Raw genomic sequence first — 17,774 nt, 5'->3', positions numbered from 1 at the left:
TGTGTGTGACTGGAAGGACCTGTCCAAGACATTAACATAACTGACATGGCACTATACTGACTCTGCTACAAATGAAATGTCGATACAGACCACCATCTACCCTAATCAAATGTTAATTGAGAAAGTGATGGATTGTGTCTGCGAGGTTGGGTCCCTCCATGTCTACTCCTGCCCTTCTCTGAGTTGGTGCGTGAGAATGAAAAAAAAAAATAAGTCAATGCATGTAACAGATACTCAGCTTGCTTTGCTTGGGTACCATATTTGCAAAATGACAGAAGGACAGAGGCCAGTCACAACAACCCCATACTTGTTTCTAGGATTTTAGGACATTAGTAGGATTTTCGGACATTTCTGAGATTTTGATACATTTCTAGTATTTTAGGACATTTCCAGGATTTCAGAATGTTTCTAGGATTTTAGGACATTTCTAAGATTTAAGACATTTCTCTGATTTAAGACATTTCTCTGATTTTAAGACATTTCTCAGATTATTTCGCATATTAAGACACTGCTGGGACTCTAGGATGTTTTGGGGATTTTAGGACAATAGGGGCTTGGGCAGAGCCTATGTTGGGGGTTTTGGGGCATCCTTCACTGCCACTTTTTTCAATAGAAAACCTTAGTGTTATGCACTTTGGCATCTTCTACATTCTCAAGGTGCAAAAACAATAACCAGTGTGGATCAGTTTATTTTTCATTGTGAATTACATAATGGTTGTGGGGCTACCTGGCACCCTATTGGGGGCCAGATTTGTCCTGCAGGCTGTAGAATATCACTGATGTAGACTGTGTTAAGCTTTTAACACTTCCTTAAATGCTCCCATGTTTCCCACAAGCTACGTCAAAGCTAGAGTGTTAAATATTGATGTCAGTCCTTGAAAACTTGCTTCTCAACAGGCCTGTTTCCGAGCCTCTGTAAAGACATCATACAAGCACTGAAAACAGACACAGTTCTCATGGTTGTGTTTTAAAGCTTTCCTCTGATTTGCACCACACTGCAGAGCGCGGCCGACTGTGCTGAACCTATTGTGAGACACTGTTGAGACATAAGATGCAGGGACAAGCGCATAAAGGTTGACACAATCTATGTAAAAAATGGGAGGCATAAAAAAATGATCAGACAAGGCTGGCAGTAAGTGCTCATGGGTGAGTAGTTCACCTCTAGATATAATCTTCATGAAAGCCTGTGGTAGGTGGCGGTGCCCTTTATGACGCTAAACAGAACCACAACTATATTCATCTTCCTACTCATGAGTGCTGCCGCATTAACTCCAGGCTCCAGGCAGAGAAATAAACTCACTTGTGTCTTTGGATAGCAAGGATAAAGATAAGTAGCAGAGCACACCGGGGTCATTAGTGGTATGGAGGAGAAACGGAAAAGGTTAGTAATTCTAGCTTGTGTTAATTGGCTATCAGCATTAATGAGATGCAGCGGCTGAATGGGAGGAGAGGGGAGTTTAAGCGTCGGGGTGCAAAATGTCACGAGCAAGTTCACCTCACCTCCAGAACTGAAATGTCGCCTCACTTTTTTGTGTACATATGAGTAATGGTGTGTCTGGGTGTCTGACTGAGAGTGTGTGTGTGCAGACACCCTTGTGTGTGTGTCCTCACAGCCTGCGGTCTGTGTGCAGATGCATATCTAGTGAGAAATTAGATACTCTGTCTTGTTAACATCGACCTTTAGTCTAATTACTATAACTGCTAATTACGACCTCCCTCCCCTCCTCTGTCCTCCACCCAACACTCACACTCATTCACACATGCACACACACTTGTCACCCTTGCCACAGGGTGTAAAATAATGCGTGTGTTAATGAGGAATTGTACATTTGCCATCAGTGCACATGTTGGTCACAACATAACCACTTATCAAATCCTTATTGATCACTGTTAAAAACAATGTGCGTCCAGGAAATTACCTAGACCAATGTCCCTTTACAAAAAAGCAATTTAGTGGAGAAAATGAATCTCTTCAGAGTGTGAGCGTTCATTATTTCCATTTTTCCAGTGCTATTTGTGTTCCAGACAGGAAACCTTTGTTATTGAGTATATAACAGTGTGTGTTTATAATCATATGTTTAACACATAGCTGTGCATGAACATAGCAGCTGCTCAAGGTCCTGCAGGGGCCTTTAAACAGGAATTATGAATTATTTATAAATGATATGCACAACTTTTGTATTTGCACACAGTATCTGCAGGTCCTTAGAAAATCTTAAATTTGAATGTATGAATGAGGTACAGTGACAGTTAACTGCAGAGGATGTTTTTGAATGGTTGCACACGTCAGTCTAAAGGTTAATTTTGCTGCTCTTTAATTTACTGCACTGTGTGGTAGCTAATGTTAGCTAGTAGCACCACCCATTTGGCAGTAACACCTTTCCTTGGAAACTTTTTGAATCCTCTATAAATTGCAATTTGATTGAACAGCTTGTTGTGTACCTGACCCGACAGCATAGCTATGGAAACATTACCCACCCTCCAGTCTCTCCTCAGGTCGCCCTGGTATTAGGTGGCTCAATTTTTTAAATCCCTTTACAAAAGAAATGTTTCTAGGCAAAAATCGATATAGGCCACTACGAAATTGTTTCATTAACCCTTTACAACTTGGGAAAAAACTTTTAGAAATTAGTGAATTTAGCAACATCACCCCCAACCAACAACTAAAATGAATAAATATATAAATAAAAATTAAAAAATGACCCCACAAAACCCCCCCCAAAATAAATAAGTAACTAACTAACCAACTAAATAAATACATGAATGAATAAATAAATAGAATAATCAGAGTAAAAACAAAGAACCCACAAAGAAAAAGGAAATGACCTAACAAATATTCTAAAAACTGCTTAAAATGACAATAATTCTGTAAAATATCTGTAAATACTGTACATAACAATGATAATTAAAAATATATGTCTGAACATATCTCCCTAGTTAAAAAACTAACTAACTAACTAACTAACTAAATGATCAAATAAAATAATGTGAAAATAAAAACAAAGACCTCACATAGGCCTAAATTAAGGAAATGACTTGACCTGAACAAAAAAGAACTGCTAAAAACTCAGTTCTATAAAATGACTCTAAATACTGCATATAACAATGATGATTAAAAATATGATTGTCTGAACATTTCCCCCATATGGAAAGAAAAAAATCTAAATATACTTGCAGTTTAAGGACATTTCTTCACATTGCTTTTTTCATGCTTTTTAAGAATTTAAGAAGGATTTAAAGTTTAAAATACTTTTGAAATGCAACATCGTGCAGCAGAGAAAAAGTGATGTTGATGTTTGAGTTTCACGACAGGAGAGCCAGAGGTAGAGCGAGAGGGAGAGAGAGAGCGCGAGCGTTACGACAATCGCTTTACGGCACGCGGACATGAACACAGCAACACCCGACCAGCAGCACCTATCCTAAATATCCAGAACTGTTTTCTTGCGAAAATCTGTTTTTAGACCTTGGTCGGTTGATTTTTATGTACTGAAGGGGAATATAATCGAGTAATGGACATATATTGGGACTTTATGACGCTTCGGAGGTATGAAAACACTTGTTTTCGTCTTTTGTTTACTGCCCGGTATATCGCGGTATCGACGCTGAAGTTAGCTTCCGGCTGAGTAGTTAACGTGTTAGCACGAGCCACCAGCTAAATGCTTGTAAAATTTGAAAGTAGCTGCTAGATTTGCTTCACCAGCCAGCCGAAAACACAGTCTGTTGAGCGGCTGGTAGATTTTGGAGTCCAGACACTGTGACAGGTGGACAAAAAAGTTAATTCGCAGCCCTGAAGTTAAGGGAAACCTAATTTACGTACTTGTTGACAGCTTCTTGGCTTTTTGCACCTCCTGTTGTGGTGTTAGCATCGCTGCTGAAATAACAACAAACAAACAAACAAACAAACAAACAAACAAACAGCGTATGCTTGTAGCTGGTTTTAGCAGGTATAGGTGGTCTTAGGTGGTCCTCGCACAGTTCTTAATGGTCTTTGATGGTTTTGCTGGGTGGGTCAAGCTGTGCACATTCATCTTTTTACAGATCCCATGACAGTATAGACTTAACTGATTTATGCCTTTTGCTTTTCATACTTCCCCCTCGTGGCACTCACTCTTTGCCTGGTTTGATGTGTTGTTTCAGGGTTTGTATGATCATGAAAAACCTTAAAAAGTCAATGAATTTGCAAAGAGCAACTTCCAGGCCTGGAAAAGTTTTGGAAAACTAAATATACCCCGAAAGTTTTGTAAAACTCCCGGAATAGTGTTTCACAGACCTGTATAAAAACACATACTGTGTTCAAGGACCCTATAGATTTTGAGTGATTTTTAAAGAAAACATGCCTGTTTGGAAGGCATGTTTAAAAAAAAAATCACCAAAAAATTTTAAAGAAAAAAATTGCATTTTTTTTAAGCAATCAAAAATATTTAAAGAACAAAAATCATCAAAAGTTTCTAAAGGAAAAAAAATATATTTGAAAATCCCCCTAAAATTGCCTGAACTGTTTTAAGATTTTTTTTTTATTTTATGAAAACAAAGTTGAAAGCCTGTTTCTTTTAAAATGTGGCAGTAAAATAAATACAAAATATTGCCAATTAAAGTTATATGCCCCTCCCGAGAGTCATAACAACAAACATACGTCCCGTCCCAGTGGCTTAAAAATTTGACATGTCTTCCCCATTTTTGCACCATGCCCTCTCCTCGCATAAATGACAAACACTCCCTAAGTTATATTTAAATATTCACTCATAATCCTATTCTGAATTCATTATTTTAAAAAAAGTCATTGTATTTTTTTTGGAAAAAATGTGAATGAACCCTAATTATTTTACTGTGCACAACATTACGAGTGTCACAAGTGTTTCTTTACATCATCACAATATCACATTAATTACCCGCAGCTTCTTTTTACATGTCTAAGGGTGTGGGTGCATCATGTTGCAGAGCTTTGATCAGCCTCAGCAGGCAGCTCGCTGTGATGTAGTTCTCAGTCGAGTCAGTGGGGGGCAGTGAATATCAGCACGTCAGAGGGGCTCCACTGTAGCTCTGACACTGTGAGAGCATTAAATGGAAATATCAGAGTGAATGGTGTCTCTTTTCCTCCTGCTCTGGGGTTGAATGGTGATGGCAGGTCGTTTACAGTAGATTTAAATTTGACGGTCAGTTTGATGGCGAGAAGTTTGGGCCCTTGGCGTCGCGAAAGAGGGCCGTGATGAAACAGCAGAGGAGCGAATTGTGAGAATGTGGCAGCTGAGACTCCTGTGGAGTGCTGTGGAGATTGTGAGTGGATGGAGGATGAACAACCTGGATGCATCCAGGTGTTGGAGTGTGTGTATCTGCAGCGCTCATGTGTGTGTTTTTCTCCTGTCTGTTTTGATTTGCACAGAACTCAGACCTCCATCAATCACTGTTGAGCCTGCCAGTTTGGGTTGAATGGCCAGAACGGAGCGGTGCTAGCCCAGCTGTCTGGTACGGTAGCTGACACAGACACACACACACTTACAGTATATCAACACACATACACACACGTGGCCTCATGGAGACCAACAGCAGACCCATAAATCAGCCCCTTTCAGGCTCCTGAAGGACAAAGAGGATAAATAAAACCTTTCACTCATGTTTTTGCCCCCACTTGTCACATTCCCTGTTCTGTAAGAAACATAAATTTGTTTACTTGTTCTGGCTGATTTACAGAGCACAACATAACAGCACGCGAATCATTTTCATCTTTTATTCCCCCCCCGCGGTGGCTGATGCCGACATCTGCGGGTACATTGTGGGGAGGTGTTAGCAGTGCAGGCTCTCTGCTGCCGAGACAGTGCTGAAGAAGGATTAAGTACCATGTGCCGTATTGTGGAGGCGCTCTAATGGGACCACACTGCCCTGCTGTTTGCAGCAGAAAACGTTAACCTTTAAATGCATTGCTCTGAACACAATGAAAGTGGAGAAAAAGTGGAGGTTGAACACAAACAGATTGGATCATCTAGCCTGAAATCAGACAGAGTTGTCAACTCATTACACTCTGTGTTAATATTCAGTATGACATTATTACAGTGTGACGTTAACTCATTTCCATCAGAATTTCCCAACGTATCTGACTGAATCTAACGTCATTTGAAGTCCACGCCAATACACAGCCATGCAAGTTAAACACACTATGTTGTCAGGTGATATTCAGAAGACATGTTATATCACAGTCTATCTTGTTTACAACCTCGCCTTTGTTGTTTTTACTCCTCATTGGTTTTGGCAAACCTCTTGACAACAGCTTGGCATAGGTGTCTCACCGGTGGCTCTGATTGGCTAATAGAGTTTCCCATGGAGGTATTTATGTTTTTATTTAATGTATTTATTCATTGCATTATCAATACATTATATACATCTAGCTGAAAGTACATTTCACACAGTTTTATGTCATTATAAAAACAAAAACATAGCAAACAGCCCTAACATATAAAAAAAAAACAACTAAGGCAAGAAACTCAATAAACAAAAACAAAGCAATATCACTTTCATTTAGTAATAGTTACATTTTCTCTGTGGAATTAACAAAGGATAGATTAGTTTTTTTTCTAATTATGACAGCAATCCCTGGCTCTATGCTTAATTTTCGATTACTATAAGAAGGACATTACATCTTTTTGGTCAAGAATGAAAAGGTGGAGGCTTTTGTTACTTTCAATGAGGTCATTTTAAAATACAGATACAACAAAACTATAGAGGTAGCATTATATTGGAAAATGAAAAGAGAAAATGTTTTTTTTAAAACAAAAGGCAACAAAAAACAAAATAAGAGAAACATTCCGGTAAACAAATGAGAAGCACAAAAGAGCAAGGACCAAGATATACATGTATACAGATATTTGGCTTTACTATTAAACTTTTCCATATGATTTAGCGCCTTGAAGTAGTTGGCAAAGTTATTTATCCAATATAATAATAAGAATAACAGTATTTGAATGTTTGCTTCCAGGTTGTCGATAAAAATAATGATATCTAAGTAACTATGTGACAGCATATTATCCATTTTTAGTGACAGCCAGTTATGAATATCAGACCAAAACAATTTTACAAATGGACATTTAAAAAAATAAATGGTCAATGATTTCATCTTCAGAGGAACTGAAGGTGCAAGGGTCCACTTCAGATTTTAATCTGACCCCGACATTTTTACACTAACTTTAACCAGTCTGAACTTCACCAGTCCAACCGACAAAAACAACCAGTAGCAGCCCATCAGAGGGTGAGTGGGGGGGGTCATTCCCTCATTATCCGAAGAAACACAAATTGTCAACAGGACGCCACCGTCAACGTCACTGATGACATCAGTGGACTCAATGACTCTGTGGTGGATTTAATTTGTAAAAAAACAGAAGCAGCTTTGCCCAAAACGCACATAAATCATTCCACAACCAGAAACCATTGATTACCAGAACCATCCGGAAACACGGCAACTATGAAGCAGCAGCCAATATTATTAGAAGAGCAAAAAAAAAAAAAGAGTAAATTACAGTGCACAGACCAATAAATAACTGATTTGAAACTCAAACCCTGCAGAGGTTCAAATCAGTTTCATATTTGTCGATACTGATAAATATCTACCAAAAAAATGTCAAATCAATATTTCTAAGTTTAAAGGCTGATTTTTGAATTGAAAGTTGAGTGAATTGTAGTTTAAAGCTGTTATTTATTGCCAAAGAGCAGAACATTTCACAAATATGAGGTCAGTTAAAAAAAATTAAAAATAATGTTAATAAATAAAATAATAAACAGATGAGAAAACGTAAAATCTGGTCAGCAGCATGTCAAACTCTGTGCAGACAAAACATTTTGTTGTATTGATAATGCAAATGGAAGGAATAGACAAAACAAAAATATCAGCTGCGGTCAGCACTTCCTGTAAACGTTTTACACCCACAGTTTATATGAAGTAGCAAAAAAATCTGATGGGACAGAGACGGATATCATGTTTACAGACGTGTGACTCTATGAAAGTTTTATTCACGTTACCTTTAGTCACCTTCTGTCATTTCGTTATATAAAATAGCCGCTTAGTCAGTCACATTAACTTACAGCTGCTGCAGCTAACGTTTGTAGCGAATTCAGTCACGGTGCGATGTTATCCATGGTTCAAACAATCATACTAAAAATGACGTTTTGTATGTTTAATGTTGTAACGTTAAAAAGTTGCAGTAGGGTTTGGTTGGTCAGTCCCCATGGCTTGCCGTCTTCTTCTTCTAATTAATAACAGGTGGTGACTGGCGTTCAATGTGAATTACTGCCCCCTCTGTGGGCGTGTTGGCGGTTTCATTATATGGAGGATTTATTATTTAATGTATTGAATAATTATCGTTATCGTTTTATGGCACAGCCCTAGTTTGACATTTGTTTGTCGTCCTGCATCAGCTCACTCAGAGCCCTAAGTGACCCCAAGCTTCAGCCAGATGCCTGAAATGTGACGGAAATGCAGTGCAGCTCTGTTGAGACGGTAGATGTGTCCTGGAAAGGGAAACAGTCAAATGGAGATGATTATTCAATAACACAGCTGAGCAGGAAGTGGCTGGGGAGCAACTGAGAGGACAGAATGGAGGAAAACTAAAAAAGAGGTTGGGGGAGGAAGAGGATTGTGCTTGCTGTATCCACCCAAGGCTCTTCAAAACACCTGTCTGAAGGGACACTTTAAGTATCTAAAAATAGAACACCAGCAAACCAACGCTCCCCCTACTCTTCCTCCCGCAGCCTCCAGAGACCGTATCTCACACTGAAATGGTAATTGGTTCTGAGAGTTTTTGCACCAACACTTTTAAATGAATTCTTAATTTGTGAGGCAAACATTTGTGGCATTTCCCCCGAGAAGAGTCACCCGTTGCGTCGAAGCACTCCCGCCTTAACCTCGGGCTCCGCTGGCTTTGGGCTGCCTCGCCGTCATCAAAGGTGAACCGTTGATACATCAGCCATCCAGCCCGCAGCACAGCGCAGCCAGACAGAGGGAGAAAGGCTTCTGTTTGGGGGAGATGTGGTGCGGAGTATTTACAGGCAGCTGATGCACAGCACCGGGTACACACACATTTGATAGCTTCCCTAAACTTTTGTGATTTCTGAGGTTAGGCTAGAGTGGTGATACTCAGATTACAGCCCGATGGCCAAGTCTGGTCCTCAATAGGGTCCCACATGGCCCCCCCAACCATTTTCTAATTCAGAATAAAAGTAACGTGATTCACACTAGGAACTGATTGTAATAATGCTGGTTTATGTAAGGTGCCAGAGTGTGTAAAACAGCTTGTTTATAAAAAAACTGCCAGAGGAGGATCCCCCCGACAGAGATCCTAGCTGAGCCGCGAAAGTCCTAAAATCCTAGAACCATCCTAAAATCCTTGAAGTGTCGTAAAACACAAGAAACATCTTAAAATCCTACAAATTGCCTTAAGTCGTAGCAATTTGCTGAAACCAAAGAAATATCCTAAAATCCTTCAAACATCCTAAAATGTGAGAAACATCCTGAAGTTTAGGAGACATCGTAAAATCCTACAAATGTCGTAAAATCCTCGAAATCTCCAAGAAATGACCTATATCCTAGAAATGTCTTAAAATCTGAGAAATATCCTAAATCCTAGAAATATCCCAAAGTCCTAAAAGACCTAAAATTGTAAAACTGGCCTAAAATCCCAGAAACATACCTAGTGATGCCCCAAAATTCTAGAAATGTCCCAAAATCCTTGAAACATTCTAAAATCCTTGAAATATCCCGAAATTAAAGAAACATCCTAAAATCCTACAAAAAAATCCTAGAAAAACATACGGGGCTGGTGCGACTGGCCCCTGGCCTCCTGTCATATCTGCAGCTGCAAAGAGTAGCGTGACAGCCAGGAGCGCTCACTCTGCAGCAAACTCTAGAGACAAAAATGTCCCCAGAAGTACTCTGCACAAAAAAAACCCAGACTGCTTGACTTGATGCATTCTCAGGTGACTGAGTGTCTCCGACTGATGATTTGAGCCTCCGGCTTTCAGGGGACAGCCCTAGACCAAAGTGCTGCTCAAAACGGCACGCTGCATTGAGCTGTGTGGCGCCACGTGGCTCACGGGCATTGAGGACAGTCCAACAGGAAAGAATGCGGTCAAAGAGATTTAGTCGCTGACGCTCGCTGGCATCCAGTCTGGGCACGACGTCATAGAGCCACATGAGGATGAACTTTGCAGCATCACTGTCTGGTGTGAGCAGGTCTTACGTTGTGTTATGAGCAAGTTGAGTCCTCCGAAAGGCGATGAGGGTTCAGGCCCGTAGAGGTTGTTTGAGGTTGAATCCTCATACATCATAACACGAGGCGTGATTACACTGTTAGCATGATCATCGATTTTCGTGTCAGTGTTGCAAATGATGTAGTGGCATTAAAACGCAATACTACAGCCGGATACTCCGCTCTGTTGCAAAATACTGTATCTGATTTGCTGCTGTTAGTAAATTTGAAAAAATAGGAAATAGGAAAAAGGGCACTTAATTCCTGTAGATTCTGGAGACGTATTCATTTCTAATGCGTTTTTCATTGATGAAAAGATAAATGTTAGCATGATGGGCATCCTGTGACACAGCGGTGGGATGTGATTGCTCCTCCCAGCGCTGCTTCCTTCCTTCGCTGAGACATCAATCGAAAACGGACGCAGTCGGTGTGAGGTCCGTCGATTGCAAACTGCCTCCTTCCTGACAATTAGAATTCAGAACAGCACAATCTGTCAGGAAAAGCCAGGTGTCAGAGAGGCTCCCAGCAGGACCGCGCTGCCGAGAGACGGAGGGAATATCTGCAGCACTTCTCCGGTATTTCTAATAATCAATTTGGGCAGGGATGCTGCTGAAGGAAACAACAGATTAAGGAGAATCAAAGTGCTCTTTAACCCTTCTGGCAGCTTGTCCGTCTCGATCTGCACTCATTAGTTGGCATCACACAACACACACATACGGAAGCACATTTCTTCTGCTCTTTTTTTGCAGAACCCTGTGCCGTATGATGGAACATCACATTTCGGAGATGTTTCTCCAATTCTCCTGCCCTCCTTTCCTATTCCTATAATTGGTGCTGGCTGAGGTAGAGGGGAAAGGTTAGAGAAAGAGAGACTGACTAGTTGAGAATGAGAGAAGCATTGGCATCTGTGCGTACTGTATTAAATATGAATATATAAAAAATAAAGCTTAATTTTAACCCAGTACTGCCACCTGAAAGCCTTTTGGAAAAGGATTTTCTCTACACTCCTCCAGCAGCTCACAATCCTCAAGTGTAAATGAAAATGGGGGCGGTATTCTGGATTTCATGCAGCCTCATTATACCACATACAATAGGGCCTTTTGTCGAAGTGCAAAGTTTTCTGTTTATAGATGTTTTTCTGCCAGCGAGAGATTTGATTCTGACAAAAATGTTGCAATTAAAGATTAAAGCCCACTTTGTGATATTTTTCTTCTACGGCATATAAAAGACAAAAGCTTTTATGGAGCAGCGTCTTTTCTGCACGCCGTGCTTTGCTTTCTATTAAGGATATGAGCGGTTAGAATTGCTGTTATTTCTCTTTCAGTGCAGCAGGGTGAGAATCGAAGCCATTTGCCACTTTGGTACCACTTAACTTCCCACTGTATTTCCCTTTGAAAGCCAGAGGACTGTTAGACCTGTCGGACTTACCTTTTTTGTTTTTTTGCACACATGCACACTACGAGTTGTCAGATTGTCATTTCATCAGACTGTTTATCTCCAGGGTGTACCACACTACAAATTCCACTGTTACACTTTAAAAACATAAAACAATAAAGACGATCTCCGGGCGAACTGTGCTCCCTCCAGTCTCATTAGCGTCTCTGTTTTGACACACACACACCACGAGCTTTGATGCCAGTTAGTAATTGTGTTTTCAAACTTTTTGGTTGAGCTAGAAATTATTCATGAGGTGGCTTATGACATAAAGATCTTTAGGATGCACCTAATGGGCGAGTATATTTAGAAAAGGAACAATTAGGATACATGTTAACAAAGTGCCAAGCTTATTATTGGAGAGATGTTTATCGCAGCAAAACAACAGCTTTTGATGAAACAAATAACTCTCTGCAATCCTTTGCACAATTATTTTGTCTTTTCATGTGTTTAAGCACTTCCTCTGCTGCTGAGAAAAAAAAAAGCAGAATTCCTCTTCATTTAAACTGCTCACTTGAAGGCTCGTCCGTAGTAACTGTTGTGTTGGCCTTTTTTCAGAAACGAAATATAAATTTGCTGTGTAACGTGCAGCATTTGTTTTTCAACTGAGAAACATTCACAGCTCTGTGGTTATAAATACAGTACCTTGTTGCTGTTATTTCCTAATTTTTAAATGAGTGTTATGCAGTTTATCTTCATTATCAGAAGTTAAAAAGGCAGGAGAACATTTGCATTAAATATGTAAATATCAGGGATGCACGATATTAGATTTTTTGGCCATTTCCGATATGCAGGTACGTAACTCATTTGACCAATAACCTATACCGATAACGATATATTCACTTTGTTTCCAACCTAATTTTATTGATCATCATGTCTCCTCTGTAGTGGAATTAACATCAGCCCACCAGCAGGTGGAGACATAAAACACAATGCTTTTTGTAAATGTTTGTAATATCCATTGTGCAAAATAGGAAAAGCTTAGGGTTGTTTTCTACATATTCACTTGTCGATAAAAAGAAAAATACATGCGTTTGTGATATCGGCAGAATTCAGCATGTTGGGTGATTCCAAAATTTCATTTTAAAGCCAATATCTGCTGAAACAGGTGACGTGCTGATATTATCATGCAACACTGATAAATATACTCAATTTCTTAATTGTATATAAAAGCAGTACATGTATGTACAGTGTATTAACCCTGCCTGCTCTCCCTGTGTTCACTTTCAGACACCGATGGACATCCGTCTTGACGACTTGTAACATCCTGCCTCAAGGTGAGTGCAGAAGGTTAAGGTTTGAAGGCTCCTGCTGCACTGACGAGTATGTTCAGAGTGAAAACTTTAAGTGTCTTAATGCTTCAACAATGCTGTGGTCACCATTTGGTTAAGTTAAGGCACAAAAACCTCTCAGTTATGGTTAGGGAAAGATCATGTTTTGGCTTAAAACATGTATATTAGGTGGCTCGAGAGCTGCAGTTATGGGTCATCAAAAGACAGATGTTTGGGGGCACAAATATGGCTGGAAACACCACAATTTGTTGCTAAAAAATACCCATCATTGGAGGCAGAAGTGCCAAAGGAAATGCCACAATGTGTTGTCAAAAAACATCCATGTTTGGGGATAAATATTGTGCTAGAAACACTGCAGTGTGTTGTTAAGAAAAAACATGTTTGGGGGCAGAAACTCTGTTTGAAATATGGCAACAGTACATTAAAAAACAGAAACGCCACAGTAAATGCCACGATGCATCGCTTAATTAACCCCATGTTTGGAGGATAAAATGGCTCTAGGAAATGTAATAGTGGGTCACTTAAAAACTCTCATGTTTGGGGTCAGGAATGCCACAGGAAACGCCACCTTAAAAAATATCCACATTTGGGAACAGGTGTATGGCTTGATATGTATTATCAACAGAAACACTACTGGAAATGCTACAGAAAAACACCATGTGTTGCTAAGTTTGGGGACAGAAATGTCGCTAAAATCGGCAGTGTCGCTCAGTAAGATCTACAGTTTGGTGCTCAAAAGCTGCTGAAAACACCTCCATGTCTTGCTCATGAACAATGGTGTTGTTGTTCGTTGGTCACAAATTGTGGTCTACAGCTCGGTAGATCTAAATGTCACGCCATCCACCAACCCCTCCACCTCCACATGACAAAGTCAGCTCATACACGTCACTACAGAACAAAAACATGGCCATTTACGTAGCCGATAACAGCAATGTAAACATACTAGTCGGTGTCACAGGAGCCTTCTGACCTATATGATGCCTAACGTTTGAACTGGGTGTGTTTTCTTACATGCTGTTTACCTTTTAATTTTGCCTCTTTTATTGAATATGCCTTTATTAATTACTTAAAATGTTTTACATGACAGGTCAAATATCAAGAGTAAACAAAACCAAATCCTCACAATATCAATATACAGGTCTAAAAAGCATCAAAATAAAAAAGACCGAGTATGAACATGATCCAGTGAGACATGAAACTGTTATAAAATGAAATGCTACATTAGTCAGATCAGGTCACCTTTTAGTGGCATTACCTATTTTTTAAATAATTAAACAGCTCTTTGGAAAAGCGTATTAAAACATCATGCCACCAAAGCTTCAATAACACAGTCAGATATTGTAAACAAGGCAGTGTGAAACACACTGTGAGCTTCTCTCTAAGTCCTCCTCTGTGAGTGTTTAATGCTGGCAGAGGGAAACTGTCTAAAAGCATACAAAGACACATGAGAAGAGGTCTACTGTTAAGACCGGCTGTGAAGTCTTTGCATGGGTAAATTTTTGTCCAAAAGGTAAAGTCTGCATAGAAGTGAAACTTTCAGATAAACAGACCTGTTTAGAGAGGTGAGCGACTCTGTCCCTCCCTCCTTGCTGGTACACAAACACAGTAAACATATTCAGTTTGCTCCTGGCGCTGCCACTCTGCTTTGCTGCTGCTGTGAGCGGGAAGTGTGTTTTTTTTAGTATTCTGCTATTTAAATCCTCTCTGGAATTCAGGCTGTGTAATATTTATATAACCATAAAAACAAGAGATGGAGTTGATTTTGTTCCCAGCTATAAAAAAAAAAAAAAAAATCCTGGCACTGACTGATGACGGGCAAAAATCACTGGACTCCGCAAAAAGGTCACAACCTCCAAACACATCAGAGGACTTCCTCCAGTAATCCTCTACTGCAGGGAGACTCGGCTGGCTTTGCTTGGGGGCCACTGTTGCACAAAACAAGAGGTCAGGGGCCAGTCGCAGCAGCCCCACGCATGTTTGTAGGATTTTAGGTCATTACTCTGATTTTAGGATGTTTCTAGGATTTTGGGACATTTCTAGGATTTTGGTGCTTTTGTATTGGTTTTGAGATATTTCTTTCTATCTCTGGGATTTTAGGTCATTTCTGGCATTTTAGCATAATTCTTGGATTTGGACAGTTTTTAAAAACTTTAAGATATTTGTAGGATTTAAGGATGTTTCTAGGACTTTTCAAGGATTTAATGGCATTTGTATGATTTTAGCACATTTCTAGGATTTCAGGAAATTTCTAGGATTTTAGTGTATTTGATTGATTTTAGCACTTTTCTATGATTTTTGGATGATTCTCAGATTTTAGGATATTTCTAGGACTTTAGGACGTTTCTCTTATTTTTGGACATTTCTCGGATTTTTGGACATTTGTTGGGATTTAGGGCATTTCTAGAACTTTAGGACATTTGTAGGATTTTAGGACATTTTGGGGATTTTGGGACATTTTGGGGATTTTGGGACATATTTCTAGGACATTTCAAGGATTTTAGGACATTTCTAGGACTTAAGAAGCTTTGTATGATTTTGGGATGGTTGTAGGATTTCAGCACATTTATAGGAATTTAGGGTGTTTCTAGGATTTTAGGACATTAGGGGCTTAGCTTTGACCTCTGCTGGGGGTTGCATGGGATAAACAAGCACTATTTTGACGCTGTTTTATGCACATGGACTTCATGTATACTAAAAGTACAAAAACACTTTCCAGTCTGAATTGCTCCCATCACCCTATCAAGGGCCAGATTTTGCCTGCAGGCTGTAAGTTGAGTGTCCCTGCTGTACTGTCTCCACAGAGACTCTCGATAGAGGACAGAGCACACAAACGTTACAGACTGAACAATAACATACAGTGATCTACATATCAGAGATACAAAGAAGATGCCATTTATAGTAAATGCTTATACAGTGAGATTTTTACAGCAATGAGGATTCTGCTGAGATCTAATCGCACTTCACAAGCACATACATGAACAATAATCTATAGTTAAATCATCAATAGGCCTAGCAGAAACATAGCACAATAGCAGGATGTCATAATAGCCATTCATGCTGTGCACCTGCATAAATATGATTGTTGGACGTTTTTAGTCAGCCGGTAGCCAAACAGCTAATGGATGGTGTGTGAATGAGGCAGCTGCACCAAGCAGTTAATGTAAGTGTGAGTGTAATGCTGCGCTAATGCTTCATGATTATCCTAAAATCTGTGAGTGGTAGAAGACAGTGTGGTGTATATTTGCGTATTTGTTTTCCCAGGTTGTTAAATAATAGATTTGGCAGCTTTGACTGTAGTCTGTAGAATTTTGTTTTCAGTTAGTGAGGTAATTTAAGTTATTAAGCTTAAGTTATTAAACTTATTTTACATATTACTTTATACTTTTGGTGAAATTAATATTACACAATGTTATTCTTTAGTCAGAACACATTCAAGAGTGACTCAGTTCATTGCTTCAGTTAAATGGATTGCTGTCTGAGGCCTGGCTGTGTCTTCTTAAGTAAATTCACGAGTATATGCAGCCTTTATGACTGTAACATGCAGTCACATGACTCGCTCCGTGGGATGATCTGTCCACAAAAATTTCCCCAACCCTTTTGTGGCACAGTTTTTGCCCTATTTGTTTGTCTTTGAAGGTGTATGTTTGCATTCATGCCAAATTTGCGCTTTTATTTTTGTGTGCGTCCTGGTGGGATCTTTCTTGCATCCCTTTTTTTTGTTGGAAAAGCGGCAGTCTGAGGCCCTTTACGGCCGTGATCAGACCTAATGAGAGCGTGAAGCTTGAAGGTTGTATCACCTTGGTGGTGATACATTTAGATAGATGTTCATGGGAGCAAAGACTGGTATGCAGACTCTATTTCCTGTCTTTTGCATGAGCTCTTGTCCAGCACCTTTAGTGTTCAGTCTCTGGATGTCTTTACTGTTGTATACCTTTTAGTGTAGTCTTTGTGATGTGTTCAAGAGCAACAGGTGACACAAGGGGACGCAAAAGTCGGCCTTTGTCACTGCAAATTCTTTGATTTTTGTTTGGTGTTTTGGGGAGAGCAGAAGGATAACATGAGAAAGATTCAGTGATGTGTCAAAGCTTCTCATCTACGTGTCTCACCACTATGGTGTCCCCTGTGCGATACAACCAGATGATGTCAGAAACAGTCCTTAGTGATCTCTACAATTTGTTTTTATGCCTCTGTGCTGGCGATCGGTGCGATATCTCAAGAAACGCCCTGAGGGAATTTCTTTAAACATCCACTTGGAATCAAGACTGAACTGATACGAATCTGGTGGTTGAAGGTCAACTGTGCCATTATAACGTTATGTAAAAACATTTTCTGGCCATAAAGCAGCGTCATATCTCAGGAACAGAAGGAGAGACATGTGGTCAGATACTGACTTGTTGACACTAATCTTGAGACTGCTGATTGTGTAGATCTTCTGCGGGGTGAAGATGTGTGTGACGCCTCCATGTTTTCACAGACATGGAGGTAAACTGTGTAACCTGACTGGTCCGCAGAGCCATAAAACCATGTGGCTTTCTCGTTGAGTGTTAAAACAATCTGTCTTGAGTGTAGAAACCTGTACAGTTACGTGTACTTGTAACTCCACGTCTACAGTGCCCAGAAAGGACCAGTTTGATGGATTATTCCTCCATGTCGTGGTCCTCAAAAGTTAAAGCAGCATGAATAATTGGTCAAACCATTTGAAAGCAAACAGCAGCGGAAGGTTGGTGTCCACTCGGCTCATTAGGAGGACAGACATAGTCGGACGAGGTGACCCTTGACTGCTTTACTTTAAAGAAGGGGACGGCAGTCAGACAAATCA

The 17,774-nt window shown here is 39.9% G+C and overlaps 1 long non-coding RNA gene across 1 annotated transcript; it reads left to right on the top strand.

Annotated features, from left to right (window-relative positions):
• Window positions 1-3,413: 3,413 nt before the first annotated feature.
• On the top strand, window positions 3,414-12,934 carry LOC121955287. The gene is made up of 3 exons (XR_006106622.1): window positions 3,414-3,544; window positions 5,381-5,463; window positions 12,894-12,934. It is a non-coding gene; the product is annotated as an uncharacterized LOC121955287 (long non-coding RNA).
• The last annotated feature ends 4,840 nt before the right edge of the window (window positions 12,935-17,774 follow it).

The sequence above is a fragment of the Plectropomus leopardus genome, chromosome 16 (assembly GCF_008729295.1).
Source record: "Plectropomus leopardus isolate mb chromosome 16, YSFRI_Pleo_2.0, whole genome shotgun sequence".
Taxonomy (NCBI): Eukaryota; Metazoa; Chordata; class Actinopteri; order Perciformes; family Serranidae; genus Plectropomus; species Plectropomus leopardus.
This window is presented reverse-complemented; position numbering and strand designations above follow the sequence as displayed.